This window comes from Giraffa tippelskirchi, chromosome 13, assembly GCF_054371585.1.
Source record: "Giraffa tippelskirchi isolate mGirTip1 chromosome 13, T2T-mGirTip1v1.2.pri, whole genome shotgun sequence".
NCBI lineage: Eukaryota > Metazoa > Chordata > Mammalia > Artiodactyla > Giraffidae > Giraffa > Giraffa tippelskirchi.
The window spans coordinates 72,700,739-72,722,965 of record NC_137287.1 but is presented as its reverse complement, the minus strand read 5'-3'; the positions used below and the strand labels follow the sequence as shown (position 1 = coordinate 72,722,965).

The window sequence follows — 22,227 nt, the reverse complement described above, 5'->3', positions numbered from 1 at the left end:
TTGTAGTCACAATGGACAAAGCAATGATTGTATTTTCTGGAAGAAAGAAGCAAGGGTGCAGAGAACACCTAAATGGATGGCTTCTGTGTAATGACAGAGTAGGCTGCAAGAACATATTTTTTCTATAGCACAATCACATTATCTAAAAAGTCCATATACATTTGGGTCTTCAACGTATGAATAATTAAAGAGGACAATGAAATAAAAATTACAGCTATCTCCCCTTCCCGCCTTTCTTTCCTCATGGGCACTTGGACGGTCCATGCTGTCGGCGCGGCTGACAAATCTGTTTACCACTGAGAAATAAACTGCTTTTCTAACATAAAGGGGCACCCAAACAGTGTCCACTCTTATAAGAAGACATAAAATATATACTTCGATTAAAAGAAAATGTCAACAAGGGACTTAGTGGGCTTTTCTTCTGACTGCAGCCAGTAGCCCTGAAGCAAGGGTTCAGACCACGAGAAATGACAAGTGGTCCACAGAAGAAGCCCCAAGCCTAACAGCACTTTGTAACACATGTTCTGATGGTATGCTTTGAACAGAAGCAAACTTTTCTGATGCATTTGAATTCTGTGGCTGTTTATGTCCTCCCTCATTTTAAAGAATATTTTTGCTTGCTAGTTGAAAAATCATTATGATATCTTTCAGACATAAAAAAGATTTATATCATGTATCTGTGTTTAAGATATAAGGATGAGTCAGAGACACATACTTATCATTTCATTTAAGAAATTACAAGAATTTTATGATTGTATTACTTGCCTTTAGCCCTCAGGGATAAACACTATTTGATTTTTTTTTTTTTTATAAATTTATTTATTTTAGTTGGGGGCTAATTACTTTACAATATTGTAATAGTTTTTGCCATACATTGACATGAATCAGCCATGGGTTTACATGTGTTCCCCTTCCTGGACCCCCCACCCACCTCCCTCCCCATCCCATCCTTCTGGATCATCCCATTGCCCCGGCCCTGAGCCCTTGTCACATGCATCGAACATGGAATGGTGTTCTGTTTCACATATGATAATATACATGTTTCAATGCTATTCTCCCAGAACGTCCCACCCTCACCTTCTCCCTCAGAGTCCATAAAATTGTTCCATGCATCTGTGTCTCTTATTCTGTCTCGCATATAGGGTTATCGTTACCATCTTTCAAATTCCATATATATGCATTAGTATACTGTATTGTTGTTTTTCTTTCTGGCTTACTTCACTCTGTATAATGGGCTCCAGTTTCATCCATCTCAGTAGAACCGATTCAAATGTATTTTTTTTAATGGCTGAGTAATATTCCATTGTGTATATGTACCACAGCTTCCTTATCCATTCGTCTGCTGATGGACATCTAGGTTGCTTCCATGTCCTGGCTATTGTAAACAGTGCTGCGATGAACATTGGGGTACACGCGTCTCTTTCAATTCTGGTTTCCTCGGTGTATATGCCCAGCAGTGGGATTGCTGGGTCATATGGCAGTTCTATTCCCAGTTTTTTAAGGAATCTCCACACTGTTCTCCATAGTGGCTGTACTAGTTTGCATTCCCACCAACAAAACACTATTTGATTTTTGTGTTCATCCTTCCCTCAATTTTTATTACAGGTTTACTACATAAATGTAAATGACTTCGTTTTGTGGTTTTGACCATTAAATAAATAGAATCCTGCTGTTTTTTTGCTTCCATGATGAACTTTTTGGCATTATATGTTTCATAGATGCATTCTTAGAAAAATCTATAGTATATGTAATTTTATTAGTTAATTTTAAAATCGTTTTTCTTAAAAATTTAATTTATTTAAGCTAAAACAAAAGCAGAAACAATTTACCCATTCTTCTACCCCTCACTTTCTGTCTCTGGCAGCCACTATGCGTTCTCTGCTTTAAATCTTTTTTAAAATTGAAGTATAGTTGATTTACAGTGTTGTGTTAATTTCTGCTGTAAAGTGACTCCATTTTACACATATATACATTCTTTTTCATATACTTTTCCATATGATTTATCACAGGATATTGAATATAGTTCCCTGTGCTATACAGTAGGACTTTGTTCATCCTACAAATAAAAGCTTACATCTGCTAACCCCAACCTCCAAGTCCATCCCTTCCCTAACCCCCTCCCCCATGGCAACCGCCTGTCTGTTCTTTCTGTTTGTGCATCTGTTTCTGTTTCATAGATAAGTTCATGTGTCACACTTTAGATTCCACATGTAAGTGGTATCATTAGTCTATGGTATTAGACTATCTCTGACCTACTTCACTTACTATGATAATCTCTAGGTCTATCCATGTTGCTGCAAACAGCATTATTTCATTCTTTTTTATAGCTGAGTACTATAAGGCACGATATTGAATAGAAGTGGTAAGGATAGACATTCTTGCTTTATTTCTAACTGAACATATTCCTTCTTTCATGACTGTATGTGATGCTAGTGTAGATTTTCAGTAGATGCACTTTATCAAGTTGAGGCATTTTCTTCTGTCACCGCTGGCAGAAAGTTTTTTTTTATTATTATGAATAGCTGTTGAATTTTGTCAAATACTTATTCTGTATTAATTTGAGGTGATCATATGGCTTTTCTTTTTAAATTTGTTCATATAGTTATTTATGTTGACTATCAACTTTGAATTCCTGGGATGCACCTCACTCGCTCATGACGCATTCTCCTTATATATTGCTGGACTTCGTTTGATAAAATTTTGTTAAGGATTCTTACAACTATGCTGTGTTAGTTTCCTGTTGCCACTGTAAAAATTACCATATGTTTCGTGGCATAAAACACAAATTTATCTTCTTACAATTTTGGAGGTCAGAAGCCCAAAAGTCATTTCACTGGGGTAAAGTTAATGTGTTGGTTGGGCTGATTCCTTTTGGAGATTCTGAAGGGAGAATCCATCCATTTCCTTGATTTTTTTAGCTTCTTGTGGCCCCTTTTTGCATCTTCAAAGCATCACTCTCATCTCTGCTTCTGTCATCACATCTCCATATTCTCTAATTTTGACTCCTCCAGCCTGCCTCTATTTTATAAGACCCTTTTGATTGAATCAGGTCCCACTGGATAATCTGGGATAATCTCCCATCTCAGGATCCTTCATTTAGTCACACCTACAAAGTCCTTTTTGCCACTTGACGTAACGTTAAAGGTTCTGGGGACTAGGGCATGGACGTATTTGTGTGGGGACATTATTCTGCCTGCCACATCTTCATGGGAGTATCCAGTTATCTTTGGGAGGAAAGTTTTATATAATTTTGGTATCATGGTAAAGCTGACCTCATAAAATCAGTTGAGAAATCTTTTCTCTTCTGTTTTCTGAAAGTGTGTGGGTTAATTTGGTATAGTTTATTCCTTGAAGGCTTAGTAGAATTCATCAGGAAAGCCGTGTACTCCTCAGCAAATTCTCTCCTGAACCTCTAAGCTAAGTCAGGCCCTCCTGTTAAACTTTCTGAAACACCCTATACCTTTTCCTTGGAGCACTCAACACAATTTCTAATGGTATATGTAGTTGTGTGATTACTTTGTTTATGTATGCCTCTACCAGAATATAAGCAGGCTGTAGGCCTGTCTTTTTCACTGATGAATACTCAGAACGTATCACTAAACTTGGCACATACACCAAGAATGGAATCTGCTGGTACCTTGGTCTGGGACTTCCCAGCCTCCAGCTGTGAGAAATAAATGTCTGTTGTTTAAGTCATGCAGGCTAGGGTCTTTGTTATGGTCGCCTGAGGCTAAGACAACAAGCACATCATATGTTGTCTGCCCTGTTTGCTCCACTAAAGCCTGCCCAGTCCTGTGTCCACCGTGGACCTGCTCTGCCTTGCATGCAGATGAGCAAGGCCAAAGATGCCTCCAACATGAAAGAGTGGACCTGCAGTAGTCTGCAGCCTGGCTTCCTTTAGACAGTCCATCTCTTCAAACTTGCTTCAGTAGGTCCCTGAACGCTGTACTCCCTCACCCTAACTTTTCTCTTTCCTTGCCAAAGAAATGGGTGTGCATGCACACACACACAGATCCACAAATGAACACCTACATACATCTCCAACTTCACAAGTTAAAGTGAAAGTCGCTCAGTCGTGTCCGACTCTTTGCGACTACATGGACTATATAGTCCATAGAATTCTCCAGGCCAGAGTACTGGAGTGGGTAGCCTTTCCCTTCTCCAGGCAATCTTCCCAACCCAGGGATCGAACCCAAGTCTCCCACATTGCAGGTGGATTCTTTACCAGCTGAGCCACAAGGGAAGCCCAAGAATATGGAATTGGTAGCCTATCCCTTCTCCAGCAGATCTTCCTGACCCAGGAATCGAACTGGGGTCTCCTGCTTTGCAGGCAGATTCTTTACCAACTGAGCTATCAGGGAAGCCCAAAGTGAAAATCGCTCAGTCAATTTTCTGTTTGGCTCTTTGTGACTGCATGGACTATACAGTCCATGGAATTCTCCAGGCCAGAAATACACCTTCAAATGCAGTAAATCCCATGGTGATAAAGTCTCCTTCATTTAGATCACCTAAATGTATTCAAATATGAAGAAATAAGAATCTTTTACTTAGAAATAAGAAGAAATAGGAATCTTACTTCCAACTTATATTTTCATTTGTGAAAATTCGTTGATATCGTCAATGTGGCTCTAACCACATCTAACTTAGATGGCTTCATAGGATGACTTCAGCCTAAGTAGAATGTGTCCGCAGTGTCTGCAGCCAGACTTGCCTGATTCATTGCTGTTGCTTTGAGATCAGCCATCAACTACCGAATCTTGAACACTTGCAAGGAATTGAAAAATCTCTGGAGAAGAAAGTCAAGGGAAATAAATGTGTCCTCAGATGGCCTTTGCTTACTGAATCTGACAAGTGTAGATTATGTTGTTTGAAATACTTTCCAGTCTGCTAGGAAATGTCCCCATATGGAGCGTATGAAGGGAATTAAGCCCTCATATTGTTAGACAACACTCTGCTGTGTTTGAAATGCCAGAGATTTGAAATGAAAGATGATTACGTCATCTGGCTCAATGTGCCAGAAAAGCCTTCTTTTTTCAAGTCCGTCATCAGACTGAAGTGTTTGGAGCTTTTATTGCCTGCAATTACTTACACATAGCAAAGTCGCACAAGGCCAGGATCAAGTTCAATTTATCTTCACATCTGTAGTACAAGCTTGGTAAAGGTGCCTGGTAGACACTTAATCCATGTTTCCTGAATGGAATTCTATTGATTCTTCATGTAAAGCCAAGTCTTTGACATATTGAACATTTTCTAGTTTGCTTATTGAATTAACATTTATTATCTGAAATATATGAAGCACTGGTTTTTTATTCTTGATATTCATTTGTTTTTTTTGATGCACTACATAGCATGTGGGATCTTAGTTCCCAGACCAGGGATTGAACCTATGCTCCCTGCACTGGAAGCTCGAAGTCTTAACCACTGGACTGGCAGGGAAGACACCAATACTTTTTTGATAAGCACATAAAAACAGATTCATCCATCTTCACAAGTAAATAAGATAAAACACTAAAAAAAATTTAAGAAAGAAACAAATGATAATAAAATTCTACCCCCCCAAAAGATAAAACACATGATACAGTGGAATGCTTATAACAAACCTCATGCTGATTTACTAAAAATAAAAAAAAAAAGAATAAACTCTTTTTAAAATGAGAGAGAACTGTGTGTAAAGAACGTAAAACAGACTCTGTCTTGTCTCATTTTTTCCTAAAAGCAAGTCTTAATAGACCCCATAGGCAAACAAACAAAAAAGACTAATGAGAAACTGAAAACTACAGAACTTATAAAATGCTCATTTGTAATATAATATGACAAATCTTACAGATAAATTAGAAAAGCTCTAATGGGCTCCTCATAATAGGAGAGATTGAAATAACCAAGAGATTTTAATTTTGTGCTCCATAAGCTCAGAATTTTATCCACGGAGGAAAAGTTATTTCTTTAAAAGATAAATAGATAAATCTGTGACGTGTACAGATTATTCTCAAAGAATTGCTTATAGACAATGCCTACATTTAGGTATTATGATTCTTTTTTTTAAATTATTTTATTCATTTATTTTTGGCTGTTCTGGGTCTTTGTTGCTCTGTGGGCTTTTCTAGCTGCAGAGGGTGGAGACTACTCTTTAGGTGCAGTGCATGGCCTTCTCATTGAGGTGGCTTCTCTTGTTCTCTAGGGCACTTGGGCTCAGTAGTTGAGGCTCATGGACTCAATAGTTGTGCATACATGCTTATTTGCTTTAAGGAGTGTAGGATCTTCCTGGACCAAGGATCGAACCCATGTCTCCTGCGTTGGCAGGTGGATTCCTTACCACTGAACCACCAAGAAAGTCCCATTTTACTATGATTCTTGAAGACTAACCTCAGATGGGCTTGTTATAAGATGACCCTGTACCCAAGTTGTTACTCTGCGTGTCTTCTCTGATAACTGTCAAAGAAGAGGTGGAAATCTCTATTAGGCTGCATTGAATAAAACATATGGTAAAATTAAAGTCTGTAAAGCACATATTAAACTTCCTGGAGCTATTCCACATTCCTTTAAAATCTTTCTTGGTGTAAGAACACATACAGATGGTCAATAGGCACATGAAAAGATTCTCAACATTACTAATTATTAGAGAAATGCAAATAAAAATTACACTGAGGTATCCCCTCATACCAGTCAGAATGACCATCATTAAAAAGTCTACAGATAAATGCTGGAGAGGATGTGGAGAAAAGGGAACCCTTCTACATTGTTGGTGGGAATACAAGTTAGTGCAACCACTGTGGACAACAGTATGGAGGTTTCTCAAAAAACTAAAAATAGAATTACTGTATTATTCAGCAATCCCACTCCTGGGCATATATACAGACAAAACTATAATTCAAAAAGATACATGACCCCTATGTTCATAGTAGCACTATTCACAATGGCCAACACAAGGAAACAACCTAAATGTCCATCAATAGAGGAATGGATAAAGAAGATGTGGTATATATTATACAATGGAATATTACTCACCCATAAAAAAGAATGAAACAATGCTGTTTGCAGCAACATGGATGCAACTAGAGACCATTATACTAAATGAAGTAAATCAGAAAGTAAATGAAGTATATCACAAATACCATATGATATCACTTGTATATGGAATCTAAAATATGACACAAATGAACTATCTATGAAACAGAAACAAACTCACATATATAGAGAACAGACTGGTAGTTGCCAAGGGAGAGAGATTTGGGGGATGGATGGAGTTGGAGGTTGGGGTTAGCAGATGAAAGCTTTTATATATAGGATACATAAACAACAAGGTCCTATTGTATAGCACAGAAAACTATATTCAATATCCTGTGATACACTATAATGAAAAAGAATGTATATATATATATGTATAACTGAATCACTTTGCTGTATAGCAGTAATTAACACAACATTGTATATGAACTATACCTCAATTAAAAAAATCTTGTTATAAAATGGTGCCATTGGTTTTTAAACAGAATCGTTTCACTGCACCAAAAGCTGCATCAGAACCCCCATAGGACACACCACAGGGGCTGCAAGGACCATCACTTCACCTCTCTCCTGGAACCCCTGAACTCTCTGTTCATTGAAACTCTGCTGGTTCAGTCTAAACATCAGCCTTTTCTCTCTTGCTGTGATACCACTTGAAATCTTTTTTGCTATCTGATCCCATCCCTTGATTTATTAACAGTAGTTGGGAAATCCAAATCATAAAATCATAATCTCACATCCTAACTGCATTTAAAAAATATTTTTAAAAAATTAGTTAAAACAAATCTTTGGTTCTGCTGTATCTTCCTTGTAGCACCAAGTCTTCTCTTGTTATAGAGTTCAGGCAGCATGTGGCTCAGGGCTCAGCTGTGGTATACAGGCTAAGTTGCCCTGAGCCATGTGGAATCCCAGTTCCCTGATCAGGGATTGAACCTGAGTCCCTCACATTGCAAGGTGAATTTTTAACCACTGGACCACCAGGGAAGTCCTCTAACTGCTTGTTTAATCTGAGTTCACATAGATTATTCTGCCATCATCTTGTTTTTCTTTACAATAAGAAATGTGAAAGAAGGAAATGCCTTGGGGCATCGCCATGCAGAACTGGCTTCATGACCTGTGATTTTCTCACTTCTTTAAATGCTGTTTTTGCTGTCTTGACACTCTTAATACTTCCTGGGCAAGGGACCTACATTCTTTTTTTGCACTGAGCTCCTCAAATTATAGAGCTGGTTCTGTGGCCACTGCCCTCATCTGTTTCTTAGACAAGCAGAAAGCTGTAATTGAGTGAAGTTGGATGAAATACTAAAAAATACCACCTTGGTGTGGCTGAGACACAGTGTGGATTTTTGCTGTGTTTGTTCATATTTGCTGAACATGGCATCTCTGGGGAATCCAGATTCTTCATGGGAAATAGTAGTGGGATCTCTCGAGCTGCAGGCTATTAGTCCTTATGCTGTCCTTTAAGTCTAGTACATGTTCCTGGCAGCATGGAAGGAAAAAAAAATAAAAAGAGAGAGATGCACATGGAAGCAGAACAGTGAGGGAGGCAGCCCAGTGGTGTCAATGTTGTCACACTTTCCCTAGACATTTGGCTACCCCAGAGCATAGGATGTAGCCAAGCATTTTAACCCACTTTGTGCTGTCAAATTCTGATCTATTCAAATATATGCAATCCATGTATTCAGAAATCATTTATGTCTAACTCTCCAAAGTATTATTCTTAAAGCCCCTTTGAGGTCTAGAAAAATGTCAGAAGATCATAGAAGTTTTCTAGACTCCTATGGCTGACTTGCACTTTGCATAAATCAAGATGAACCACAGAATCAGAAAACAAACTTACAGTTACCAAAGGGAAAAGGTGTGGAGAGGAGGGATAAATTGGGAGTTTGGGATTGACATATACACACTATTTAAAATAGATAACCAACAAGGACCTACTGTATAGCACAGGGAACTCTACTCAATATTCTGTAATAACTTGAATGGGAAAAGAATTTGAAAAAGAATAGATATGTGTATATACAACTGAATCACCTTGTAGTACACCTGAAACCAACACAACATTGCATTTCAACTATATTGCATTATAAAATAAAAATTTGAAAAAAAGATGAACAGTCCTCTCTTTCAAGACTGCCTTTGTCATAAAGCCTAGTCCTCAATAGTGAGAGTATGATATGTGGTGTCTGATGTTAGATGGCAGGCAGTGAGTGTCTCAGTCCTACCTCTGCAGTTTTAGTGACTATGGGTGGGTCTTTGTCTTGCCAGGACCATGATTCCCAGGAATGGGCTTAAAGGGTCTTCTTTGCTACCCAGACTACCATTTGCTCTTTGCTTCTCATTGTGGTCCCTGTGGTGCACCTACCTGAACCACAAGGGACTTTTATTCAGCAAAAGGTAGAGTCAAACTGTATGCTATTAAACAACAAAGTCAAAGCTATGGTTTTTCCAGTAGTCATGTACGAATGTGAGAGCGGGACAATAAAAAAGACTGAGCACCAGAGAATTGATGCCCTTGAATGTGGTGCTTGAGAAGACTCTTGAGAATCTCTTGGATAGCAAGGAGATCAAACCCGTGAATCCTAAAGGAAACCAGTCCTGAATATTCATCGGAAGGACTGATGCTGAAGCATTAGCTCCAATACTTTGGCCACCTGATGCCAAGAGCTGACTCATTGGAAAAGACTGTGATGCTGGGAAAGATTTTTGAAGGCAGGAGAAGGGGGTGACAGAGGATGAGATGGTTGGATGGACAACTCAATGGACATGAGTGTGAGCAAACTCCGGGAGATGGTGAAGGACAGGGAAGCCTGGCATGCTGTAGTCCATGGGGTCGCAAAGAGTCAAACATGACTGAGCAACTGAACAACAACAAGTTAAACAACAAGGTCACTACACTATAATAAAGCATAATGGAAAGGAATATTTAAAAATACATGTATAACTGAATCATTGTACTTTTGGCACCTTGATCTTGGACTTCCAGCCTTCAGAGCTGTGAGAAATGACCCAGTTTATAAACCACTCAGTTTACAATATTCTGTTTGTTATAGCAGCTCAATGGATGAAGATAATAGCTTTGCACAATATCTGGCTTTTGCCTGCCATGCAGACCTGACTGTACATGAACCTTCAGCTCCAACACTGTCTGCCTGATTCAGAGTCCGTTTCTTAGTTCCAGATTCCTGCCTGGGGGGAGTGACAGTCCAGCCTAGAGCATATTCTGTCTTCCCCAATCCCAGCAATTGTAGTGGGTAATTGCCCCTTCTGAGCAGTGGGTGAGGCAGCTTCTTTAAGAAGAGACTGTTGATGGGGAATAAATGATGGATATCTTTGGTCCATCAACACAAATCTGTGTAATTCATGGTGACACTTAATCAATATCAAGAAGCTCCAGCTTTAGGTTAAGACAATATCTTGAGTTCATTAATCCTCTAAAGCAACTGCACTAATTCTGCTAGCATATTAGTACGTAGAAACTTACTTGGATATGCCTCATTTGTTTTTGGCCCTTTATGATCCTAGAGCAAGTTCAAAACTGAGATTCAGTCTTTGAGATTTCCTAGTTTTCAAAGCTTGGTCAACATATTAATGTTTAATTTATAATATCAGGGATTGTCTTATAAAAAATTTTGAGGATGGTGCAGACTCTGAAAATGAAGATGAACTAATTTACTTTGTGGTGGTATGTTAAATCTGGGGTATTGGAGGTAATTAGCTTTATGGGCATCAAAGCCATTAATATTTATTGAGGATGAACAGGATATATTCAATTTGATACAATGTAAAAAATGATAAAGTTCTTTGCTTCTAATATTTGTTGAATGTTCATCATATGAGACAATAGTCACTTCCATCATTGAATTGGGAAATGAAAGCAAAGCCAATTTTATGTAGATGAAAAGTTAAACATAAAAATCTATTTCTGTAGGTATTCTCTTAAATCAAGTTGAAGACTTCAGAAGTGCTACTTGTACAATAAAACTCATCTTTCATTGAGATATAGAAAGATAGAGTTGATAGTGGCCTTGGACCTAATCATAGTGTCTTGTTTTTAAAGAGGAAATTGAAGCCTAATGAAGGGTCTGAGTGACCAGTTCAAAGGTCAAGTGGCTAATGGGGTCTCTTTCCCTAAGAGCACACTCCCTCGGTGACACTGGTATGAGGTGATTATATGCTCTTTAGGTAGTCTAAAGTGTTCATCTGGATGAATTTGTACACACACACATATATACAAATATGTTTACATATATACACATCTTACACACATTTTATGTGTATGTGTCTTACACATATGTACATATTTTCATATATATATATTATACACATAACATCTGTAGCATTCATAATATCTTGCAGAAAAACCTGAACAACTTTTTTGGCCAATCCAATATTTCCATGTAACTACTATTCAGATGATACCCCCACCATCCCACAAAATATTCCTTCTCAGTATATACTTCATCCCTACAAAAGTAACTACTGTCTGCCAGCATCATCAAAGCATTATATTTCTTATCTAAAAGGAATTAAAGTTTCAAACTATGGGAAAGTCCCATAATTTATTTTCCATTCATTTATTTAATAAATATTTGATGATCACTCTCTAATGAATTTGTACAGGCACTGGAGACTCAGTGATGAGTCGTTTCTTATATCATTGCTTGGTATTATAGATAATGCTGGGATCAGTCTCACTATATTTTGAAGGTTTTTTTTCCCCTTTAATTTTATTCTAAGTGTGTATCATTTTGAAATGTGTTATATATTCAGTTCAGTCGCTCAGTTGTGTCCGACTCTTTGCGACCCATGAATTGTAGCATGCCAGGTCTCCCTGTCCATCACCAACTCCCGGAGTTTATCCAAACTCATGTTCGTCGAGTCGGTGATGCCATCCAGCCATCTCATCCTCTGTTGTCCCCTTCTCCTCCTGCCCCCAATCCTTCACAGCATCAGGGTCTTTTCCAATGAGTCAACTCTTCACATGAGGTGGCCAAAGTACTGGAGTTTCATCTTCAACATCAGTCCTTCCAATGAACACCCAGGACTGATCTCCTTTAGGAAGGACTGGTTGGATCTCCTTGCAGTCCAAGGGACTCTCAAGAGTCTTCTCTAACACCACAGTTCAAAAGCATCAATTCTTAGGCCCTCAGCTTTCTTCACCGTCCAACTCTCACATCCATACATGACCATTGGAAAAACCGTAGCCTTGACTAGATGGACCTTTGTTGGCAAAGTAATGTCTCTGCTTTTTAATACGCTGTCTAGGTTGGTCATAACTTTCCTTCCAAGGAGTAAGCGTCTTTTAATTTCATGGCTGCAATCACCATCTGCAGTGATTTTGAAGCCCCCCAAAATGAGATCTGACACTGTTTCCACATCTATTACAAATACCAATTTGCATTATCCTTTGTAGCTTTAATATTGAGTTTGAACCTTTAAAACAGCGGTCCCCAACCTTTTTGACATCAGGGACTGGTTTCATGGAAGATAATTTTTGGTGGGGAAATAGTTTTGGGATGATTCAAGTCCATTACATTTATTGTGCACTTTATTTCTAATCTAATGCTGTCACTGATAGGAGGTACTGGTCTGAGACCAGAGGTTGGGGACCTCTGCTTTAAAACATTAGCCTTTTTTGAAGGAGAACTGGTTTGCCATTGAACATAGAAGGAATATGTCGACAGCAGGATGAAACTGTTTCTTACTTAACCTATTGGGAACTCTGGCTGTCAGGACCAAGCAGCCATAGCTATAGCGCCATTATCTACGAGGGGCAGCACATCCTAGAGAAGGCAAAGTGCCCAGTTGGGATAAAGCATGTGATCTTGTTGTGTGTTCTGCCCTGAGTCACTGTGGTGCAGGAGAGAGACCAGGCTGCTGGTAGGAAAATGAAGATGGAACGTCCCAGGAGAACACTGTATGGATGACACCTGTCTATATGTGGAAATTAATCACTGCACCTTATTGTATTTTTGAGATATGTTAGTTTTATTCCAAAGGCAAAATGGGCAAGAGAATCTTTTTTAAAAATTACTTAACTTATTTTTGTCTGTGCTGGGTCTTTGTTGCTGTTCACTTGTGCTCTCTAGTTTCAGTGCAGCGGGGGCTACTCTCTAGCTGCAGTGCTCGGGCTTCTCATTGTGATGGCTTCTCTTGTTTCAGAGCATGGGTTGTAGGGTGCATGGGCTTCAGTAGCTGCACCACATGGGTTCCCCTCAGCATGTGGAACCCTCCCAGAGCAGGGGTCGAACCCATGTCCCCTGCATTGACAAAGGAATTCTTAACCATTGGACCACCAAGGGAGTCCGGGCAAGTGAATCTTGGCTGTTGCATCAGAAGTGTCCCTGTAGTCCGCATATCTAAATGATGACTGAATGCTTGCTGAGTGCATTTCCCCAGAAAGGAAGACACTCCAAAGGAAACTGTTAATTATAGGTACTAGTCTGAGTCGGTGCTCTTGGAAGTCTCAGCCCTATCATAGACAGTCAGTTTATCACTGTGTTAGAACTGAATTTAGATGTTTTTAGAAAGGAGAAAATGTATTTTTCAGTTTTTTGTAGTATAAAGAAGAGAGAGATGTATACTCTATTCTTTCTGAAAAAAAAGAAAACAACCAATAGTGAGCACAGTTGAAAACAAAACCATCTATCTCCATAGTAAATGGCTTCTGGAAAGTGAGACCTGATCTATTAAGCTGTATAGGATTACCAAACACGATCGACAGACTCACCATTTATCATGTACTAAAAGGCCTTGGGAAGGAAATAGTGAAGGAATTCACGACTCATGTCCCTAGGAGCTGTTGAGAGTTTGCTGTCTCTCTTTTTCTTCTTGGAGTGAATGGGAGGCTGCCCAGATGAACATTTGTTTCAGACAATTAAATTGAGGGAGTCATGATTGACGTGTTTTCATGTTATTCTTTCTTGGTTTGATAGAGAAAATCTCCTGGAATTGAGCTAATTTACAAATGAAGGGGTTTATTTTCCCTTTGCTTTGTGGACATAATTGTCTCCATTAACTTTAATAGGAGTTCTGGGGCCTGGTCTGAGGGGAGAAGGATGGCTTAGCATGGAGAGCTGGTTCTCTGCTATTAAATCCTCTGGGAGGAAATGCACCCAACTTCTCCACCATGAAGAAAACAGAAGCTGTTTGAAACCATTCACATTTTGCTCTATTGATGCCTTAAAAAGAAATACAATGAAAGCCTGATGAGTGCAAGAACAATTTTATGTGGCTCTTGAAAAGATTAAGGATCGCCTTAAAAACACCACAGACATTTTGTCTTGAGTAATGGGGATGTGTGTAGCAATAAATGCACACCAGCAGTGGGGAGCCCGACTTCTGCATCCTGTAACCAATATATGTTCATATCCAAAAGGTCAGATTGAACAATAAAACTTCCATAAAACTCAGAGAGTGGCAATCCAATCTCCTGAGAAATGAATATGAGATACTATCAGGGAAGTAGTTTGCAGTGAGGGTCTACGTTTTGCTCTTTTGAAGAATATACATCAAAAGTGCTATAGGCATCTGGACAAGATAATGAAGGTACATTTAATTATGAAATTGGCTTTATTAATGATGTAAAACATCACATGGCATAGTGTACTATTTGAAACTGAAAGAGGGCTCTGGGAGAACAGAACTCTACTTAGGATTTAATTGTAATTTCTGCAAATGTTAATTGTCTTGCTCACTGCCTGGCCATGTTAGACATTCAGTAAGTTTTGTTGAATGAAACAATGAGTGACTGGTTGCTTACGATGTGTAGTGCACCATCCTTATCAGGACAGTCAAATGTGGTCTTTGCTTTCAAGGAAACACAGTCTAATAGATAGTGCATATACAACTAGAGTGTCCTTTTTTCAGCTGCACTGTTTTAAATCCAAATACAAAGCCTATTATCCTAAGTGCAGTATTACAGAGAAACACCAATTAAGTATAATGGGAGAACGCAGAAGGGAGTGATGAACCCTGTCTGAAGGTGACCTGGGGAGACTTCACAGAGGAAATACTGGTTGACTTAGACACCTGTAATAGGGAGGGAAAGGAAAACGTGAGCACAAGATCAGATACAGGAACATGCACATCCTTTTCAGAGAAGAGCTAATAGCCTAAACTTTGTGGCCACAGCTAATTGGGTCTGTGTCGGGACAAGTGTAGGTAGACACAGGTGGAGGATGGTAAAGGCACAAGTTCCAATCATGCTGCAAAGGATACTGAATATCATATGAAGGACTTTGAATGTTTTTCTTTTTTTTAAATGATGGAATAATTGATTTTTTAAAAAGAAAGTCAGGTGATGTCAGGATTTAATCTGAGTTCTAGAACAGTGACTGACATTTGGTGTAGAAAATGTATTGAGAGGGACAGACAAGACTGTAGACAATAATGTTTATTATGGTGGCAGTTATAATAATGTAGATGATAACGATGATGATCTGAACAAGAGAGGGATCATTGGCAGCAGGGATGAGGAGGTATTCTGCCAAACCATCCATCCACCCACCTATCCATCATCCATCCATCCACTCACCCATCCATCCATTTACTCAATCAACAACTAATTGTGAAGTGTTATAGCCAATACCCCAGAGAAGGCAATGGCACCCCACTCCAGTACTCTTGCCTGGAAAATCCCATGGACGGAGGAGCCTAGTAGGCTACAGTCCATGGGGTCGCTAAGAGTCGGACACAACTGAGCGACTTCACTTTCACTTTTCCCTTTCATGCACTGGAGAAGAAAATGGCAACCCACTCCAGTATTCTTGCCTGGAGAATCCTAGGGACGGTGGAGCCTAGTGAGCTGCCGTCTATGGGGTCGCACAGAGTCGGACATGACTGAAGCAACTTAGCAGCAGCAGCAGCAGCATAGCCAATACCAATGCTTTCCTAACATCTATTTTCTCTCTTTCATTTCCCCAACAAACCTTGCTTTCTTCCTGATATTAGGTGACTACATACTTTTAGAGATGCTGAGCTCTCTTAGTTCCAGGCAGTTGGTCTCAATTAGTCTATTCATTCATTCATTCAATATATATTGGGTACCTTCTAGGGTTCGGGCACTGTTTTCAGAACTGGGGCTACAGAAGTGAGAAGAATAATTATGATTCCTCCCTCCAGTTGAAATGCTTACACTCTATTATTGGAGATATTTACCTTGATTATATAGACGACATCAAAATTCACTGCAGTCAGACTTGTCATGTTCATCCATACCTTAAGCTTTTCTCCTGGGTACATATTTGTAGTCAGGCAGGATCAGAGTGACCATTTCTGGATAATGAGCTATGGATGAAACTTCACTTTCAGACAAGTGTTTTCCTCTTCAGTTATCCTGAATGAATAGATCATATGCTCTTGTTGGTACAGGTAGAAAAATCATTGTTAGCTGGGGTCACTAAGTCTGCATGGAAGACAAGGAATCACCATTACCTGAGCAGATTTTGCTTGAAAGAGAAATACGCCCTTGTTTATAAATAATTAGGATTTGGAGAGTTGATTGTTACTGTAATGTTATCTAGCCTGTTCTTCCCACGTGGCTCAGTGGTAAAGAATCTGCTGGCCAAGCAGGAGGTGTGGGTTCAATCCCTGGATTGGGATGATCTCCTGAAGAAGAAAATGACAACCCATTCCAGTATTCTTGCCTGGGAAATCACATGGACAAAGGAACCTGGCAGGCTGCAGTCCATGATATTGCAAAGAGCTGGACAAAACTTACCAACTAAACAACAAAAACAACAGCAATCTAACTAATATGATGATTAATGCTGGCATTCAAGTATGAGCTAAGTGCCATAGGAGCCCAGGGAAGGGAGTAACTCACTCTCTGAGGGATCAAAAAGGGGACTTGGGAGGTAATAACTTGAGCTGAGTCAGGAAAAACGATAAAGAGTTAGCTAGGCAGATAGGCTGGAGAAGGCAACGGCAACCCACTCCAGTACTCTTGCCTGGAAAATCCCATGGACGGAGGAGCCTGGTAGGCTGCACTCCATGGGGTCGCGAAGAGTTGACACTACTGAGTGACTTCACTTTCACTTTTCACTTTCATGCATTGGAGAAGGAAATGGCAACCCACTCCAGTGTTATTGCCTGGAGAATCCCAGGGACGGCGGAGCCTGGTGGGCTGCCGTCTATGGGGTCGCACAGAGTCGGACATGACTGAAGCAACTTAGCAGCAGCAGGCAGATAGGCAAATGAGAGACTTCCATGTAATGGAAACATCCTGGGCAAAGGCTTAGGGGCTTGAAATAGCTCGACATATTGGGAGAACCATGCATGGATTTCTTTGGCTGCGTGTAGAGTGTGTGTCTTCAGAATGCCCTCTGACAGCCCAGGAGTTCTGCTCATGACTACAGCACACTGAGTGTAGATGGTGGAAGACAGCAAGAGTCCCAAATAAAAGGAGCAAATCAAATGTCAGGGCTTAATCATGATAATTAGGGGTAGAATTAAGTCTTTTCCTTACACTTTAGACTTTCAATCTTTCTGTCACTAAATACCATTAAATGAAGTGATACAACTTATGAGGATCTTTCAGACAATTCCCCCTGGGCTCATGGAGAGCTCTTTAGAGGGAGTAAACTTTGGAGGCAATGGTATAGACAGGGATTATCCAGGCAGAATTAACAAAAGTGGGCAGATTCCATTTGAGTTGTATATATTTATAGTCTAAAAAAGGAAACCTAAAAATACCTCTAGAGCCTTGATATGTTCTGTGGCAGATTTAGTACTATGGAAAGGGACAATGCATAACTATTTTTAAGATGTCTTCTCTAAGCCTCACAAATTTTATAATAAAGGAATATATGCTTTCATACAAATTGTTAGAGGTCTCAAGGAAATGAATTGGCTAGAAAATGCTTTTTAGTCACTTTACAAAACTGGAGAATATTGCTCCTTCTTCTTTTTTGTATTTTTCATGGTACTAGTTAATTTATTTTGAGCTGATCATATGCTAGATATAATCTAAAAAGTAATACACAAATGCAACAAATTGGGTTATCCCTCTTTATTTCTTCACATTAAAAAAACAAAACAAAACATGGGAACTAAGTAGTGATTTCCTAACATTCAAGACTATAATCTTTTCTACTTGAAGGCAGGAATGTGCTAGTTATTTTTATATTTCTCTCAGAGCCTAGTGCAAGCTAATAACACAACAAATATTCACCAGTGCCTACTCTGAGCCACGTTGTGTTCTAAGTGCTGAGGGTGGTCCACAAACCTGATGGAAAAGGTGCCTTAAGAAACTTGCAATTGAGATGGTGGCCGGGGCTATGGAGAACAACAGATGAGGGAAGGGTAGGGGTGCTGAGGATTGTTTGCTGTTATTTATGGAATGATTGGGGAGGCTTAGCCTTGATAAGGTGACATTTGTTCAGAGACTTGAAGAAAATGAGCTGAAGACCATGTGGATGTCCGGGGAAAGAGACACTCAGGCAGAAGGAGCAGCCATGAAGAAATCCCAAGATGGCATGTGCTTGGCATGTTGTAGGAACAACAAGGATGTCAGAGGGGTGAGAATGGAGTGAGCAAGGAGTAGAATAATGTGTTGTAAGATCAACGTGTTCTTGGGATCAGATCTTATAGGGTGTTTAGGTCTCTCTAGGAATTTTGCTTTCTATGCTGAGTCTTAAGGGGAGCTTCTGAAGGCTCCAAGAGGAGGGTATTTTCTGGCTTTTATGGGCTAAAATGTGTTCCCTTCAAAATCCATAGGATAAAGTCCAAACCCCTAGTACCTCAGACTGTGACTGTATTTGGAGGTGGGGCCTTTAAGAGTAAATTTAGTTAAAATTGGGTCATATGAACATAAGGGGAAAGTCACTCAGTCATCTGGCTCTTTGCGACCCTGTGGACTAAAGCCCACCAGGCTCCTCTGTCCATGAAATTCTCCAGGCAAGAGTACTAGAGTGGGTAACCATTTCTTTCTCCAGGGGATCTTCCTGGCCCTGAGATTGAGCCCAGGTCTCTTGCATTGCAGGCAGTTTTTTTTTTTACTGTTTGAGCCACCAGGGAAGCCCACATTTTTTCACTTTCATTTTAAAAACAAATTTAATTAAAATTGGATCATATGGGTAGGGCTTCCCTGGTAGCTCTGCTGGTAAAGAATCTGCCTGCAATGCTGGAGACCCTGATTTGATTCCTGGGTCAGGAAGATGCACTGGAGAAGGGATAGGCTACCCACTCCAGTGTTCTTGGGCTTCGCTGGTGGCTCAGCTGGTAAAGAATCTGCCTGCAATGCAGGAGACCTGGGTTCGATCTCTAGGTTGGGAAGATCCCCTGGAGAAGGGAACAACTACCTACTCCAGTATTCTGGCCTGGAGAACTCCACTGACTGTATAGTCCATGGGATCGCAAAGAGTTGGACACGACTGAACAGCTTTAACTCACTTACTCATGTGGCTGGGCCCTGATCCAATATGACTGGTGCCTTTATAATAGGAGGGGATGAGGACACAGACAGTCACAGAAGGAGGATGATGTGAAGACACAGGAAGAAGACAGCCACTCACAGACTGAGGAGAGAAGCTTCATGAGGAGCCAACTCTGCCCACACCTCAGTCTTGGACTTGCAGCCTCCAAACCTCTGAGGAAGTAAGTGTCTGTGTTTAAGGCCCCCAGACGCTGGTACTTTGTTATGGCAGTCTAACCAGACTAAAACAACACTGATCTTCCTTTTCAAACAAGGTCATTCTATCCTCTGAGTGCAGAACGTTTTAGGAAGGGCAAAAGCTGGAAGAACAGGTAAATGCTATTTAGGTAATCCAGGAGAGATTTGCTGGCACTTAGTTCTGAGAGGTCGAAGTGGAGGAGTTATAACATGGTCAGATTTGGGATCTGTTTTTTGTTTTTGTTTTTTTAATTTATTTGGACTGCGCCGAGTCTTAGTTGCAGCACATGGGATCTCTAGTTTCGGCATGTTAACTCTTAGTTGTGGCATTTGCACTTAGTTGTGGCATGCGGAAATCCAGTTCCCTGACCAGGGATTGAACTCAGGTCCCCTGCATTATGACTGTGTAGTCTTAGCCACCGGACCACCAGGGAAGTCCCCCTGGAATCTATTTTGAAGGTAGAGAGATGGAATTTGCTCTTGGCTTAGATACTGAATGTGAGACCAAGAGCAGACTCATGACTGTCTCTAAGGTTCACTGTGTGAGCAATTAGAAAAAGGACTTTGCCATTTTCTGAGGTGGGAAGACAGGGCGAGGAGGGTGTTTGGAGGGTGGCATGGTTATCAGGACCACGATCTGGCTGTGTGACTCTGACATGCCTGCTAGAGACCAAGTGCATCGCTAGTGCCGCATAATGCCAAATAATTTTAAGAGCCTTTGTCTACTAAGTACCCAGTAGGTGATTACATGATGCTCCTTGGATAAATTAGTGGATGAAACTGACAGTGAGGGTTTTAGCTTCCTTCTTCTTTTGTTTTGGAGAAAAGCTCATTATCTCCCTGCTTGCATCTGAAAACAATTTAAATACTACTGCAGAGTTATCTTGCTTCAAGCTATATTTTTACAAACTATGATGTGGTGGCAGCTCAGGGGTTCATGTAAAAAATATGTTGCATTACTGTTTTGAGGGAATTTTCCAAATGTATTAAAGTAGGACACATAACTCAAATAACAAAATGGATCTTTTATCATTTCTGGAACAGTTCTTGGTCCTTTTCTCCCACTGAGCTTTTAGTCCATCTTGTCCCCTGTGGTCTGTCTACATCAGGGTCTCCCAGGGAAGCATCCCTCAAGTGCTACCGAGTGCTAACAAGGCTAACAATGGCCACTCATGTGATTCCATCCATACCATCATGAAAATTTGCTTCAAAATGATGCTTAGTATTCTCTAAAGGAGCTATAACAGGCTAGAAAAATTTCAAAATTCCATCCAGCTGACACACTGTGACACAAATATTTTATGGATGAATTTTCTTCCTTGATACTATTTGAATACCATTTAAAACTTATAGGAAACTTTGAAGAATAGGACAAAAAACACTGCTATATTTAAAATAGATAGCTAACAAGAACATACTGTATAGCACAGGGAACTCTGGTCAATATTATATGGCAACCTGGATGGGAGGAGAGTTTGGGGGAGAATGGATACACATATTTGTATGGCTGAGTCACTTTGCTGTCTACCTGAAACTACCACAGCATTGTTAATTGGCTATACTCCAATATAAAATAAAAAGCTGTTTTTTTTAAAGAAAAAAAGAATAGTACAAGGATCTCCTGAATACCCTTTACCTGGAATTATCAATTATTTACATTTTATCTTCCTCTCCTTTTCTTTGCACATGCACACACTTGTTTTTTCTGAATTATATGGAAGTTGGAGATGTCACCCCCTTTTGCCCCTAAATACTTTGTCATGCATTTCCTTAAAACATGAATATTCTTTTACATAATCATACTATCATGATCAAAATTAAGATATTTACCATTAATAAAATGCTACTAGTCAGTCCACAGTCTATATTTAGTTTTTCCATAGATGGCATTTCTTTATCGCCATTTCTTTTCTGACTATTTTTTAAAATCGAAGTATACTTGGTTAACTGTGTTGTATTAGTTTTAGGCATACAGCAAAGTAATTTAGCTATACTTACATAAAGTAAGTAGGTGCCCAGTCGCTCAGTCATTGCCTGACTTTTTGTGGCCCCATGGACTGTAGCCTCCCAGGCTCCTCTGTCCATGGAATTCTCCAGGCAAAAATACTGGAGTGGGGTGCCATTTCCTACTCCAGGGGATCTTCCTGACCAGGGATCACATCCAAGTCTCCTTTGTCTCCTGCATTGTCAGACAGATTCTTTACCACTATGGCCACCTGGGAAGCCCAATACCTACATATATATCTATTCTTTTCAGATTCTTTTCCCTTATAGGTTATTATAAAATATTGAGTATAGTTCCTTGTGCTATACAGTGTGTCCTTGTTGGTTATCTATTTTATGTGTAGTATTGTATATACGTTAATACCAAACTCCTAATTTATCTCTCCTCTCCTTTCCCCTTTAGTAACCATAAGCTTGTTTTCTATGTCTGTGGGTTTTCTGACCATTTTAAACCTGATGATCCAAGGTTAAAGATTACCTTTATTAGTCATAGCCTGTTTTCCTTTAATCTAGTTTCTCAGCCTATCTTTATGATCATGATCTTGATCTTGACCTTTAAAAAATGTTTAATTTTGGTTGCCCCGGGTCTTCATTGCTTTGTG

The 22,227-nt window shown here is 39.8% G+C and overlaps 1 protein-coding gene across 2 annotated transcripts in view; it reads left to right on the top strand.

Moving 5' to 3' along the window:
* The window catches only part of FRMD4A (FERM domain containing 4A), an 845,860-nt gene that overhangs the window by 42,292 nt on the left and 781,341 nt on the right, over positions 1-22,227 (top strand). The window contains exon 2 of one of the 2 annotated variants that reach the window (XM_081553513.1): positions 19,453-19,605. The exons of the other annotated variant lie outside the window; for it this stretch is intronic. The gene's annotated coding sequence lies outside the window, so the exon portion shown is untranslated. The remainder of the gene's footprint in view (positions 1-19,452; positions 19,606-22,227) is intronic. 2 annotated transcript variants of the gene reach the window in all.